Source organism: Prionailurus viverrinus, chromosome B3 (genome assembly GCF_022837055.1).
Source record: "Prionailurus viverrinus isolate Anna chromosome B3, UM_Priviv_1.0, whole genome shotgun sequence".
NCBI classification, from domain to species: domain Eukaryota; kingdom Metazoa; phylum Chordata; class Mammalia; order Carnivora; family Felidae; genus Prionailurus; species Prionailurus viverrinus.
Genome location: NC_062566.1, coordinates 93,396,618 through 93,409,795, shown reverse-complemented (window position 1 = coordinate 93,409,795; position 13,178 = coordinate 93,396,618).

Here is a 13,178-nt window from a genome sequence, read left to right as displayed (position 1 = left end):
TTAAAAATACAATAATGTTTATAATTACTCAAAAAATTGAAATATTTAAGAATAAATCTAACAAAACATGAACAGGATGTGTATGCTAAAAACTGGAAAACACTGGCTAAATAAATCTAAGAATATCTAAATACGTGGAAAGATGTATTGCATTCATGGATTGGAAGATTCAATATGGTAAATTTTCTCCAATTTTTCTCCAGTCAATTTTCTCCAGTTTAATGCAATTCCTACAAAATCCCAGCAAGACTTTTTGTCATTATAGACAAAATTACTGTACAATATATATGGAAAAGCAAAGGAACTAGAAAAGCCAAACAATTAAAAAAAAAAAAAGCGGGAGAAATCAGTCTATTCAATTTCAAGACTTGTTATTATATAGTTACAGTAAAAGACGGTGATCGTGATGGAGGGATAGACATATAGATTAATGGAGCACAATGGAGAATCTAGATACAGACTCACACAAATATGCCCAACTGATTTGTGTATATGTATATATACACATACATATGTATACACATACATACACTATTGTAAAATACTGTAAAACATACAATTTGCCATTTTAACCATTTTTAAGTATACAATTCAGAAGCACTGATTATGTTCACAATGTTGTACAACCAGTACCATCTATTTCCAAAACTTTTCCATCACCCTAAACATAAACTCTATATCCATTAAGCAATAATATCCTGCTCCCCTCAACTTCTACTTTGTCTCTATGTATTTGCTTGTTCTAGGTACTTCATGTAGGTGGAGTCATACACTATTTGTCCTTTTGTGTCTAGCTTATTTCACTTAGCACAATGTTTTTTCAAGGCGCATCTGTGACATAGCATGTGTCAGAACTTCATTCCTTTTTGTGGCTGAATAATATTCCATTCCACATTTAGTCCACCCCTTCTTCAGTTGATGGACACTTGGGTTGTTTCTACCTTGTGGCTATTGTAAATAACACTGTAACAAACATTGGAAATAAGTAAGTGAGTCCCAGTTTTTTATTCTTTCAGGCATTTACCTAGGAGTGGCATTTGTGGACCATGAAGTAGTTGTATACTTAACTTTTTGAGGAATTGCCAACCTGGTTTTTACAGCAGCTGCACCATTTTATATTTCCACCACCAATGTACAAGAGTTCCAATTTCTCCAAATTCTTGTCAACACTTGTTATTATCTGGTTTTGTTTGGTTTTTTAAATTATAGCAATTCCTAGTAGGTGTGAAGTGGTATCTTATTTTTTACATTTTATTTATTTTTATTTTAGAGAGAGAGCATGAGTGGGGAAGTGGCAGAGGGTGGGGGAGAGAGAGAGAGAGAGAGAGAGAGAGAGAGAATATCGTAAGTGGACTCCACACTCTGAGGTGGGGCTCCGTCTCACAACAGTGAGATCAAAACCTGAACCAAAATCAAGAGTGGGACACCTAACCGACTGAGCCACCCAGGCAGTCCTCGTTGTGGTTTTTTTTTTTTTTTTAATTTTTTTTCCCCCAACATTTATTTATTTTTTTTGGGACAGAGAGAGACAGAGCATGAACGGGGGAGGGGCAGAGAAAGAGGGAGACACAGAATCGGAAACAGGCTCCAGGCTCTGAGCCATCAGCCCAGAGCCTGACGCGGGGCTTGAACTCACGGACTGCGAGATCGTGATCTGGCTGAAGTCGGACGCTTAACCGACTGCGCCACCCAGGCGCCCCATTCCTCGTTGTGGTTTTGATTCCATTTCCTTAGTGGGGAATGATATAGAATTCATGGGTAGAGTTCATGAATGAATGAATGAATGAATGCTCAAAGGAAATTACTATTTTTTTTTATTTTTTTTTAAGTTTATTTAATTTTGAGAAAGAGCAGGGGAGGGGTAGAGAGAGAGGAAGAGAGAGAATCCCAGGCAGGCTCCATACCATCAGCTTGAACCCAGAAACTGTGAGATCATGACCTGAGCCGAAACCAAGAGTCAGACACTTAACCAACTGAGGGCCCCAGGGACTTACTATTTTAATAAAATTATCATAAAAGGATAAATCTCTCTTATAGTTTATATTATTATGTTAATGCATAAGAGCATTACTATTAGTTTTGATAATGATAAATCATACCTCAGCATTTGTATATATTTGCCTTGGTTATACAAATACACTTTTGGTAATATATAATATTGTTTATCCATACATCATGGTGACTCTAGATTGTCTCCATTAAGAGAATATTGCAACTAATGTGTAATGGTTTTGTCTTTATTTCTTGCCACATGCCAGACTTTGCCCTCCTTGGAAAATAAGGTATGCCATACAATGAATTACAGCTCTTTCATTTAGTGAGGGGGTTCATTTGAACAGACACAAGCAGCCTGTTCCTTCAGTACACACAGAGAAAAGCTTAAAATTTCTCCCCTCCAAAATAAAAGTGAAAGTAGGTTGCTATTTGAACTTGGGAAGGTCTCAATGTTCTTCCCCCCATTCATGACAAGGGGAGGAAGTCTAGGGGAAGATATTTCCCTCCTCACCAACTCCACATAGGAAAAACCTCAGGATTTTTATATTAGCCATACTCGGGGCCAGCAGTCATGCAAGATTAGATACTTTTCCAGTCATTCCTGTCAGAAATTATGCCCTTTCTCAGGGTCCAAGGTGAATAGACATAAACCAATTCACATTATTTGTTTCATATCAAGCAGATTCATTGTTTCCCTGTTTACACTTTTATTCTCAAAATTAACCTTTATCCCCAATATTAACCAACAGTTAACACTTCAGGGCACCTTGCACGTGCTCGATAACTAGTTGTTGGATGAGAGTGATTTAAGCAAAGAGTGTTATCTTGATCGTCTCTCACCTTAGTCAGTGAAAGCAGTATGCGACTTAAAGTACTTGTTTTCCTACCAAAAGCCAGGCTGTTCTGATATATTAACCTGGGAAAATAATTAGCCTTGAGAATAGAAAGTCACGAAAAAGTAAATCAATTTGCCAGTTATTCTGGCTGGCCGCGACATTAGCCTAAGTCTACGGAGGCCCCAAACAAAGGAAGCACTCTTTCAAACGCTATCTGATGAAAAGGAAGCATTCTAATGCATTCTAATACTTTCAAGATGAATAAATTAAATACAGCAGAAAGCTTTTGCCACGCTGGCGTAAAGAATCAATATCTGCGATCAAGTGTTAAATATCAGGATTTGAAGTTTTGGTGTGGGCATGTGATTTATTCCACCAGATCAGAATCAATGTAATAAATAGCCAGGCTCGGATGGAGTTCTACTAAGTTCTAAAACGTTAAAACACTTCCGCAGAACCGTTGGATGAAAGTCAAAACGTATTCAAATTGAAGAAAATAGCACTCCCAAATTTAACTTTTATATTTATCGGTCCAGCGGAGTGACAGGGTGAATAATTTTGCCCACTACTAGGATTTGTTCTTAAGTTTTAAAACCTGCCACAAGAAAAGAGTTTCTGGATATATGAGAGATCATTAACCATATTAAAGGCTCTTCCTCCATGCAGGGTGTGCCCAAGAAGTAAACGTTTATTATGTCAAAGTGTTCGTTCTCGTTAATGCATTGTTCGTTTATTAAATGTAATAGAATCAAGGTTAGCCCACAGGGGCTTGTCTCTGAAATGCAAATAACCTAGCCTGAGGAAAATCCTGCCGCCTGCAAGTGATCCTCCTGTGGTCAGCAGCGGCGAACCGTCAGCCTGTCAAAGGGCAGGGACAGGTGAGCCTTTGGGGGGATGATGCAGCCCAGTACCGGACTGCCAGATCCTGGGACCCAGGTGGTAGTGAGCACTTTGTCCGTCTCGCCCCCTGGCGGCCGCCCTCCCTTCCCCTGCGGGCCCAGCCGCTCGCTCGCTGGGTAACCCCGCCTCTCGCCTCCTCTCCCCCTCTCCCCCTTCGCCTCCAGCGTTCCCAACCACCTCAGGTCCCTGACCGCCCCCTACTCCTCCCTGGGCAGTCTCGCCTCTCTCTTCCCTCTGGAGGCCCCACCTTTCCATGAAGTGGCCTCGCCCCTCCCTCCCCTTGTGGCCCACCTTCGTTCCCGGAGGCCCCGCCTTCCCCCTCCCAGGTTCCTCTCCCGTTCAGCAGCCCGGGAGTAAACTTGCGCGATCCTGGCTGGCAATCGTACCCAGGTTGCACCAGTTTTTTTTTCTCTGTGACCTCTGAGCCTGCTTTTCTTCTGCCACAGGGAGCCTCCTCCTCGGGTGTTCTCTCGGGCCTAGCAACTGAGGCCTCTTCGGCCCTGGCCAGCCTCAGCCTTGTCGGGTACTCTTGCCTGATGTCTGCTGAGGACGTAAGCTCGGACCTCGCTTGCCCTAAAGCCCTTTCTCCCGACCTGGGCAGAAAGCCTCTTCGTCTGACTCCACGCTCTTCGTCGTTTAGTGTCCCAGAAGGACTAATGTATAAAAGCTTTGAGCTCCATGGAGTGGATTTTTGTGGACGTATGGAGACAAACCATTTGGGATGAGCGCTAATGTTTAATAAGCACCTAAAAATTAACTCATTCAGGTTATGTTTTGAAGAAGCAAAACCTCAAATAGCCAGACAAGACCTAGTTTGTTGAATTATTTACAAGTAAACAACCTAGGGGTGCCTGCCTGGCTCAGATGGACGAACATGTGACTCTTGATCTCTGGATGCTGAGTTGGAGCCCCACATTGGGTGCAGAGATTACTTAAATAAATAAAAGTTAACTTAAAAAAAACGTGCACATAGGTTAAAACAACAAGGCACAACCTAGATAATAAATGGTGGCCAGGATGTGGAGAAAAGGGAACCCATGTGCACTGTTGGTGGAAATGTAAACTGGTTCAACCATTATGGAAAACAGTATAGAAGTCCCTCAAGAAATGCAAAATAGAGCTACCATGTGATCCCGCAATCCCACTTCTGGGTGTATATCCAAAGGAAGCCATTATCTGGAAGAGACACTTGTACTTCTGTGTTTACTGCAGCATTATTTACAATAGTGAAGGTATGCAAACAACCTAAGTATCCATCAATGGATTAATGGATTAAAGAAAATGCTTATCTATATATACATAATGATGGAATATTATTCAGTCTTTAAAAACAAAGAAATCTTGGGGCGCTTGGGTGGCTCAGTCGGTTAAGTGTCTGACTTTTGCTCTGGTCATGAACTCACGGTTTGTGCGTTCGAGTCCCACGTCTGGCTCTGTGCTGACAGCTCAGAGCCTGGAGCCTGCTTCAGATTCTGTGTCTCCCTCTCTCTCTCTCTGCCCTTCCCCAACTTGCACTCTGTCTGTCTCTCTCAAAAATAAATAAGCATTAAAAAAGAGAGAGAGGGAAGGAAATCTTGTCATTTGTGGCATGGATAAAACTGGAGGGCATATGCTAAGTGAAATAAGTTAGGCAGAAAAAGAAAAATACTGCATGGTATCACTTAAATGTGGAATTTTTTTTTTTTAATGTCAAGCTCATAAAAACAAGAGTAGAAAAGTGGTTGAGCAGGGGTTGGGGAGGGAGGAAATAGGGAGAAGTTGGTAAAAGGGTACAAATTTTCAGTTATAAGATGAAAAAAGTCTGAGGATCTAATGTATAATATGGTGACTATAACACTTTAACACTGTATTGCATAATTGAAATTTGCTAAGAGAGTAGAACTTAAATGTTCTTACCAAAAGGGGAAGAAAGGAAATATGTGAGGTAATGGTTGTATTAACTTGATGGAAGGAATCCTTTTAATATATATAATATATATATATTCATGTTGTACGCTTTAAATAGCTTACAATTCTATTTGTAAATTACATCTCAATAAAGCTGGAAGAAAAAGTTACAAAACCTTAAAAAAAAAAGCAAACACCAATTCAGGCTTGTGAATACTTGACTTAACACTGGATGTTATACATATTACTAATCTATAAAACAATGCAGGTAAAATGTATAGAATGATTGAAAACTGGTTAGTGTAATTGACCGTCATTAGATTTAAATCATTATAAGCTATGCATCAAATTGAGAGGCTTATACTGCCACTAAAAGTATATTGACAAATGAGAAAAACAGAACATAAAAGTTTTATTTACAACATAATTATAATAAAAGTGGATATGAATATAGAGGTTGTAGGAGGGCACAGGACTCAAACTAGAAAATCAGACCCTTCTTACAGGAGGTTGAGGCTGATTTGTCCAATCGGGGTAAGCTGGAGATGCCTATAGCTCTTTTTGTTCCTGTCCTTTCTGAGTTCTGGTTAGTCAGGGTTGTCATCTGTGAGCTTCCCTATATCCATTAGAGTATTGAGTATGGTACAATAATAGGAGACTCCCCCCTCAAATACAGTGGTTTAAATGAGACAGAAGCTTAATTCTCATGTAACAGTCCAGAGGTAGAAGTGACCAAGGCTGGCAGGGTGGCTCAGCTCCATTAGGTCGTTAATGGACCCTGGTTTCTTTCCTCTTGATGCTCTGCTATATACCCTAGGATACTTTCTTCATTTGCATAAAGCTGGGGCACTGCTGTGGGTTTGCACTGGCGCCATCTAGCTCTGGGGAAGGGCAAAATAGCAGAAGTAGAGGACAAAAGATTTATTTGTAAGCAAATGATGCAGAGGCTGCAACAACTATCACTTGCACACATATTCCATTGGTGAGAACTTAAACACGCTTGGTTGTGGGAGAAACTGGGAAATGTGGTTTCTGATGTGGAGAACAGAGGCAAAAAAAAGTGTAGATAAAATTAAATTTCCTTACAACTTGCAGCCCACTGACAAATACTTAAGACAGAGTGAGTATGACATTCCTCTAGGAACTCCCAACTGTCTTAATGTTAATACTTTACTAGTAGCAAAGAGAAACCTTAGCTTGACAGAAGCTAGGCCTCCAGGATCCTATAAGTCTTAACATAATGAAAATCCTTTTGGAAACTTTCTTTGTCTCTACTGCCCCAACAAACTTAAAAGTATATAACTGGTTGTTCCTCACAATCCCAGTGCAGCTCTTTCGGCCCACAGGTTCTGTACCCATGCTTTAATAAAACCACCTTTTTTTGCACCAAAAATGTCTCAACAATTGTTTCTTGACCTTTCACTCTTGGACCTTACATCAAATCCCATCAGTCTCTAAGTGGGGTTTCATCTACCCAACTAAATATTAGTAAAAGGTGAGAACAGACGGGGACAACTACCATTCTGCCACATTTCCCCCATTTCCTTTAAATCAGTTCCTTCTTCAGAGGAGTTCTTTTACCTTGGTTTACATATAACCCTTATTGCTGGCAATCGAAGTACCTTAACTGATAGCTCATTCTTCAGGTCTCAGTTTAAACGACACTTTCTCAAGGAGGCTTACCTGACTACTTTCTCTAAAGTATGTCCCTTCCCCATTCTTGCCATCATTGCTTTTCTCTCAGCACTTTGTTTCCTGAATGATACTTATCACAGTGTATACACTGGGATAAGTACCCAAGTGTGTGTGTGTGTGTGTGTGTGTGTGTGTGTGTGTGTTGCTGTTTTTTGTTTGTTTCCCCCAAGTGTCTGTTTTCATCACATCTCATCTCTATCATCTAGCACAGTACCTGTCATTGGATAGGCAAGAAAAAAATATCTGCTGTTAAATGAATGAAACAGTGGTCAAGGATTACTGAAAGAGTTCTGAAATGACCAAATAAATATTTTGGCAAAGAGTGAGAATACGGGAAATTGGCCAGGCAAGTTTGGAGGTAGGAATCAGAAGATGGTCAGTTTTGCTTGCACAAGTTGAATTTGAAGTGTTGAATGATTTCAAGATGACATCCAGTAGGCCACTAAAAATATAGATCTGGAGCTCTGGAAAGAGCATCATATTGGAGCTATAGATTTGAGAGCCTTGACAATTGGTGAGATCACTCATGAAGAGCATAGCAAGAAAATAAAGATTTAGAAGGGAGCTACAAGGAACAGCAACATTTATAGAGTTGGCAGAGGAGAGACTGCCAAAGCTTTGGAGGACCTGTCAGAGGCTGTCAACAAGAACCAGGGAAAAGAACATTTCAAGGAGGAGGTAGTGGTCATAAATGACACAAACTGGGGGTGGGGGTGATAAATTATGTGGACAGAGGTCTTACAGGGTCCCTTAGATCTGCCAGTTGGGAGCTTAGGCATGGGAGCATCAGAATAGTTTTCGTGTATAGGTGGACTGTGGACTAAAGATGGAATGTTAGGAAGTGAATGTAGTAATTGTATAACATGCTTTCAAAAAAGTGCAGCCATGAAAACAACACCGATTCCATTTGGAAAGAGAGGCAAGGCCAAAGGAGAGCTTTTAAGATGAAAGAAAGCTCAGTATCTCCACAAGTAAAAGAGAGAGAGATAGGATGGGTGTGGAAATGACTGATGGAGGAATTTTTACCTACTGGATTTGAGATAGGAAGCGACAACAAAGTTGTCCTTCCTTGAAGATGTATTAGAGGAGGGAGTGGCAAGAAGTTGACTAAGTTTTTCTGATGGCCTTTAATTTATCTATGAAGGAGGGAGCAGTTAGGTGATGCAACGGAGGGGGAACTCGGGACTACCTTCCAGAAGAAAACAGGAATGGGGAAGATCGTGACCGGACAGAGAAGTCTGGTGGTTGGAGATCTACTATGGTTGGAAATCCTTTTTTCCTTCTTCTCCTTACCCCTTCCTAACCTAGACCTGTTCCGAAAAACCCTCCAGGCTGCCAAATCCTAATCCTTGCGCCCATCCACCCAGACACGAATTTTCTCCAACAATAACGGGCAACGAACATGCGGGGACGACAAAAGCAGATCGTTCCCTTAGGCTTCCTGCATTTCAGTAGTAAAAAGTGAGCGGGCCCGGGCACTTTTGCGGACCCCCAACCCCTTGCTACTACAGGTTACACTTCCTCTTACAGCTGTACGGAGAAAGGACCTGCTTGCTGTGGACAATGAGACATTTAGGGACAGATGGTTCCCTGGTAAGTAACTTCCTCGAAAAGGTGCAGTATGTATTAAAGCCTGGCTTAAGTACAGGAACACAGCGTTCGGAGCAACACGCCCAGCGCCTAAGCCCGAACAGCGAAAGCGGCTTCACGCGCTCGGAGCCTCGTAAAGCAGGACAGCCACCCATCCCCGAAGACGTCACATGACCTCAGCCTCCGGACCGCCTCGCACTGGGCGTATCCATTCCCGCAGCCCCGCCCCTGCTCCGCCTCCAGATAACGTCATCCTACCACAGCCTCTAGTACTTCTTTGCAGGCTCTCTGAGCGCCGGGCGCGGTGGCGCGCGCCTGTAGTCCCAGCTACTCGGGAGGCTGAGGCAGGAGGATCGCTTGAGCCCAGGAGTTCTGGGCTGTAGTGCGCTATGCCGATCGGGTGTCCGCACTAAGTTCGGCACCAATATGGTGACCTCCCGGGAGCGGGGGACCACCAGGTTGCCTAAGGAGGGGTGAACCGGCCCAGGTCGGAAACGGAGCAGGTCAAAACTCCCGTGCTGATCAGTAGTGGGATCGCGCCTGTGAATAGCCACTGCACTCCAGCCTGGGCAACATAGCGAGACCCCGTCTCTTTTGTTTGGCTCTCTGGATTTGAGAAGCCTGTGTCTCCTAAATAAACGGCAGAAGCTTACCCCCCATCTTTTATGTGCTCAGCTTCCCCCCATCTTTTATGTGCTCAGGAGCCGACTAATAGGCGCATTAAAAATAAGTGAAATGTAAGTGGCCTATATTACTGACTCTCCCCACTATTTTACGTTTGTCTCCTATTTTGTGTTTCCTTACGGTTAAAACTCACCCGATGACACAGGATATTTGGCTTTTAGTAGCCACCTCATTGCCGACCCCTATCGGACCATCGCCAAAACTTCTCTGCTAAAGACTGTTAATCACCCTCGCCGCCAACAGGGGCTGCTCGTTCACTCACAGCCTGTTGGAGAAAATGGCTGCCGGGCCACAGCGCAAAAAATGCGCCTCTGACCCCAGATTGCCCAAGTTCTCCTGGCGGCGGTCCAGCTTGCTGCTCTGTTACCACTGTTGGCCCGGACCTTTCCTCCCCACGTCCTGCCAGGAAAGGTTACCTTCTTTCACCACTGTTAGGTCAAAGTTTTTGCTTTCAAATATTGCAGACAGAAGATCTGACAGATCAGCAGCCTTTCACCCGAATCCTCACATTCAACTGTTTATGGATAGAGCTGAGCTTCCGACGGGGTACCCTGCTACTCCTTCCTTGGGTGGCGGGGACAACTTAGGAGGCGCCCAGGCGCCCTTGTGAGAGAGAGCAGAGGTAAGGGGCCAGCGTGGCCGAATGCCGTCACCCGGTCTCCCCTCGATTCTTGGATTGCCAAAAGCCGACGTTAGAGATGGAAGGAAGCGCCGGTAACTTCGAGCCCCCCGCGCGCGGCTGCATGCGAACTCAGCGTTGCGGAGAGCAAAACCTCAGCGCCCGCCATCGAGCTGCCTCGAGCAAGGCTGGTGTCCCTATCTCATTTTAAAAAGGAAATACATGAGCAAAGTTTGAAGGAATAGAATTTTCAAGTTGTCAGAAGTTCTTGGTTGTGATTGTAATTTCACCTCTATGAAAGAACTGTCTTTTAAAGGATTCCCTTTTAAATTCAGACATTTTAGGGGCTGCGGAAGTTGATCAAATATCCACATCAGTCTTAACATTAATCTGATAATCTATTGGGAATTTAAAGACTAAGCACTAAACACAGATTTACACCACTTGTAAAATAACAAGGAAAGGGACAGTGTAGTAAGCTTTTCATAAAGCTAATGGTATTCCATTTTTTTGAGGTGATTCTTTTTTTAAAACAAAAATAACTGTTAGAAAAGGCCCTCCTTGAACAAATATCTTCTTCTGGTGCTTCTGGGTCTACCCTCTACAACTTCATGGACTAAGTCCTACTCCAATTCTTCAGGACATTTGAAGACTTTAAAAGTCACCTCCAAATCAATGCACTTTCACTAAATGGAAATATACAGAAATGCATTTTTACTTTTTAAATCTTTACCCCACTCCACCCAGAAAATAGGAAAAAAATACTTTGAACATTTTTTTACCCCCCCCACCCCCCCTACCCCCCCTACCCCCCCCAATGGATCCCTAAATTTAGCCCAGAATGACTTAACTGTGACTATAAGGACTGCATTTGAGTTGCCACCTCTGCTGGCTTTGGAGTTTCTATTCCCCTTCAGTCTTTTCCACAACCTCTAGGAGAACTTCTCAGCTTTCTGTAACTGAAGTGTGGTAGGCAGAATAATGAATGACCTCTCCCCCCCCCCCCAAGATGTCTACATCCTCGTATTGGAACCTATGATATATTACTTTACATGGTAAAAGGTATGAGTAAATTAAGGATCTTGAGATGGGGAGATTATCCTGGAATATCCCAGGGGGCCCAGTGTAATTACAAGAATCCTTATGAAGAAGGGAGGCAAGACAATCAGAGTCAGAGAAGAAGATAAATACAGCCTGGAAGTAGAGATTGGAGTCCTGCAAAGCCACCAACCAAAGACTGTGGACAGCTTCTGGAAGCTGGAAAAAGCAAGGAAACCAATTCTTTCCTAGAGCCTCCAGAAAGAATGCAGCCCTGCTGACCCATCCCGGACTTCTGACCTTCAGAACTGTATGATAAATGTGTGTTGCTTAACCCACTGAATTTGTGGTACTTTGCTACAGTAGCAATAGAAAACACATGAAAATACATGAGAGGAGTCAAAGTTAGTCTGTACCTGAAAAAAAACCCCTATGAGGTCAAGAAGAACTCATTACAGTAACTGTCTTCTGTAATATACTTGTGCTTTTTTTTTTCTTTAAGAACTTTTCATGTTGAACCAGTTTTTAGGGTTGATACCTTTTCTCATGGTTTGTATTTCTTTAAACTATAAGAATTTAGGGGCGCCTGGGTGGCGCAGTTGGTTAAGCGTCCGACTTCAGCCAGGTCACGATCTCGCGGTCCGTGAGTTCGAGCCCCGCGTCGGGCTCTGGGCTGATGGCTCGGAGCCTGGAGCCTGTTTCCGATTCTGTGTCTCCCTCTCTCTCTGCCCCTCCCCCGTTCATGCTCTGTCTCTCTCTGTCCCAAAAATAAATAAACGTTGAAAAAAAAAAAAAAATTTAAAAAAAAAAAAAAAAAAAAAAAAAAAAGAATTTAGAACTCATCCATCCATTCATCTAGCCATCTACCCATTCAAAAAATTGTTTAAGTAAGTGCCGAATATTTACCAGATCATATATTTATACTAGATAAGCAGAAACAGTATAGACAAATTATTGTCCTTGTAGAGCTTCTGTCTCGTTGAGGGTGAGGAGGAGACCATCTTTTAAAAATGATCCATGTAAGGTGAGTTTTAGGATTCTTGTTATGCTCTGCTGAGTATATTTAATTCATTAGCCTGCTTGCATGCCTGAAATCGCCAATACGAAAAACTCTGTCCTGGGTTAAGGCATGGTTTTCAGTTACAAATACACTTGTACATTTGTACAAAACATGTACAAAAACACTATTAGAGAATGTCTATTTCAGCCACCCTCCTGATACTTGGTTATACTTTACTACAATTTCCTACAATATCCATGAAAGAAGTTCAGTATATCATGATGTTGACCACATTTTTTTTTAAAAAAAAGAGTTTGTGTTAATGATGTAATATTTTTGATATACACTAACTTAAAAGTTGTATGTATTCACAACTATTCTATTAGTCTTAACCTTTATGGTTTATACTTTGGGTGTTTACTTTGAAGGGCCTCATCCATCTCAAGAGCATATAAATAGTCATATTAATGTTTATAACTCTCTTATCTTTAGAGTACACATGCCATTGATTTAAAAATACCACTGTCTCTCCAAAACAATGCTTTTCTTGTTCTTTACTTTTTTGGGGGTTCACATTCTTGGTGCAAAGTGCTGACAGCAGATGAAGTATTATTACAGATATAATTATCAAAAAATTGTTGTCCATTTTGACCTGCCTGGTGGCTCCCTAAAGGATCACTTCAAAGGTTTTCCTTTGTTTTAACTACATAGGGGCTTTTCCAGGGCCAGAAAGGCTTCACAAGCAGTATTTGTTGAAAGCATTTAAAGGCAAATGTATTAGCTCCTGCCAGCCATGGCAAGAGTTAATAGGGCAAAAAATAGATCAAAAAGGCTAAGAAGAAAGAAGCTGAGCAAAGAGGCACTTGGAGGAATATAGACTGGCAACTCTGGTATATTCCAGGGAATCCAGAAGGTCAAATACATGCCCAAGGCA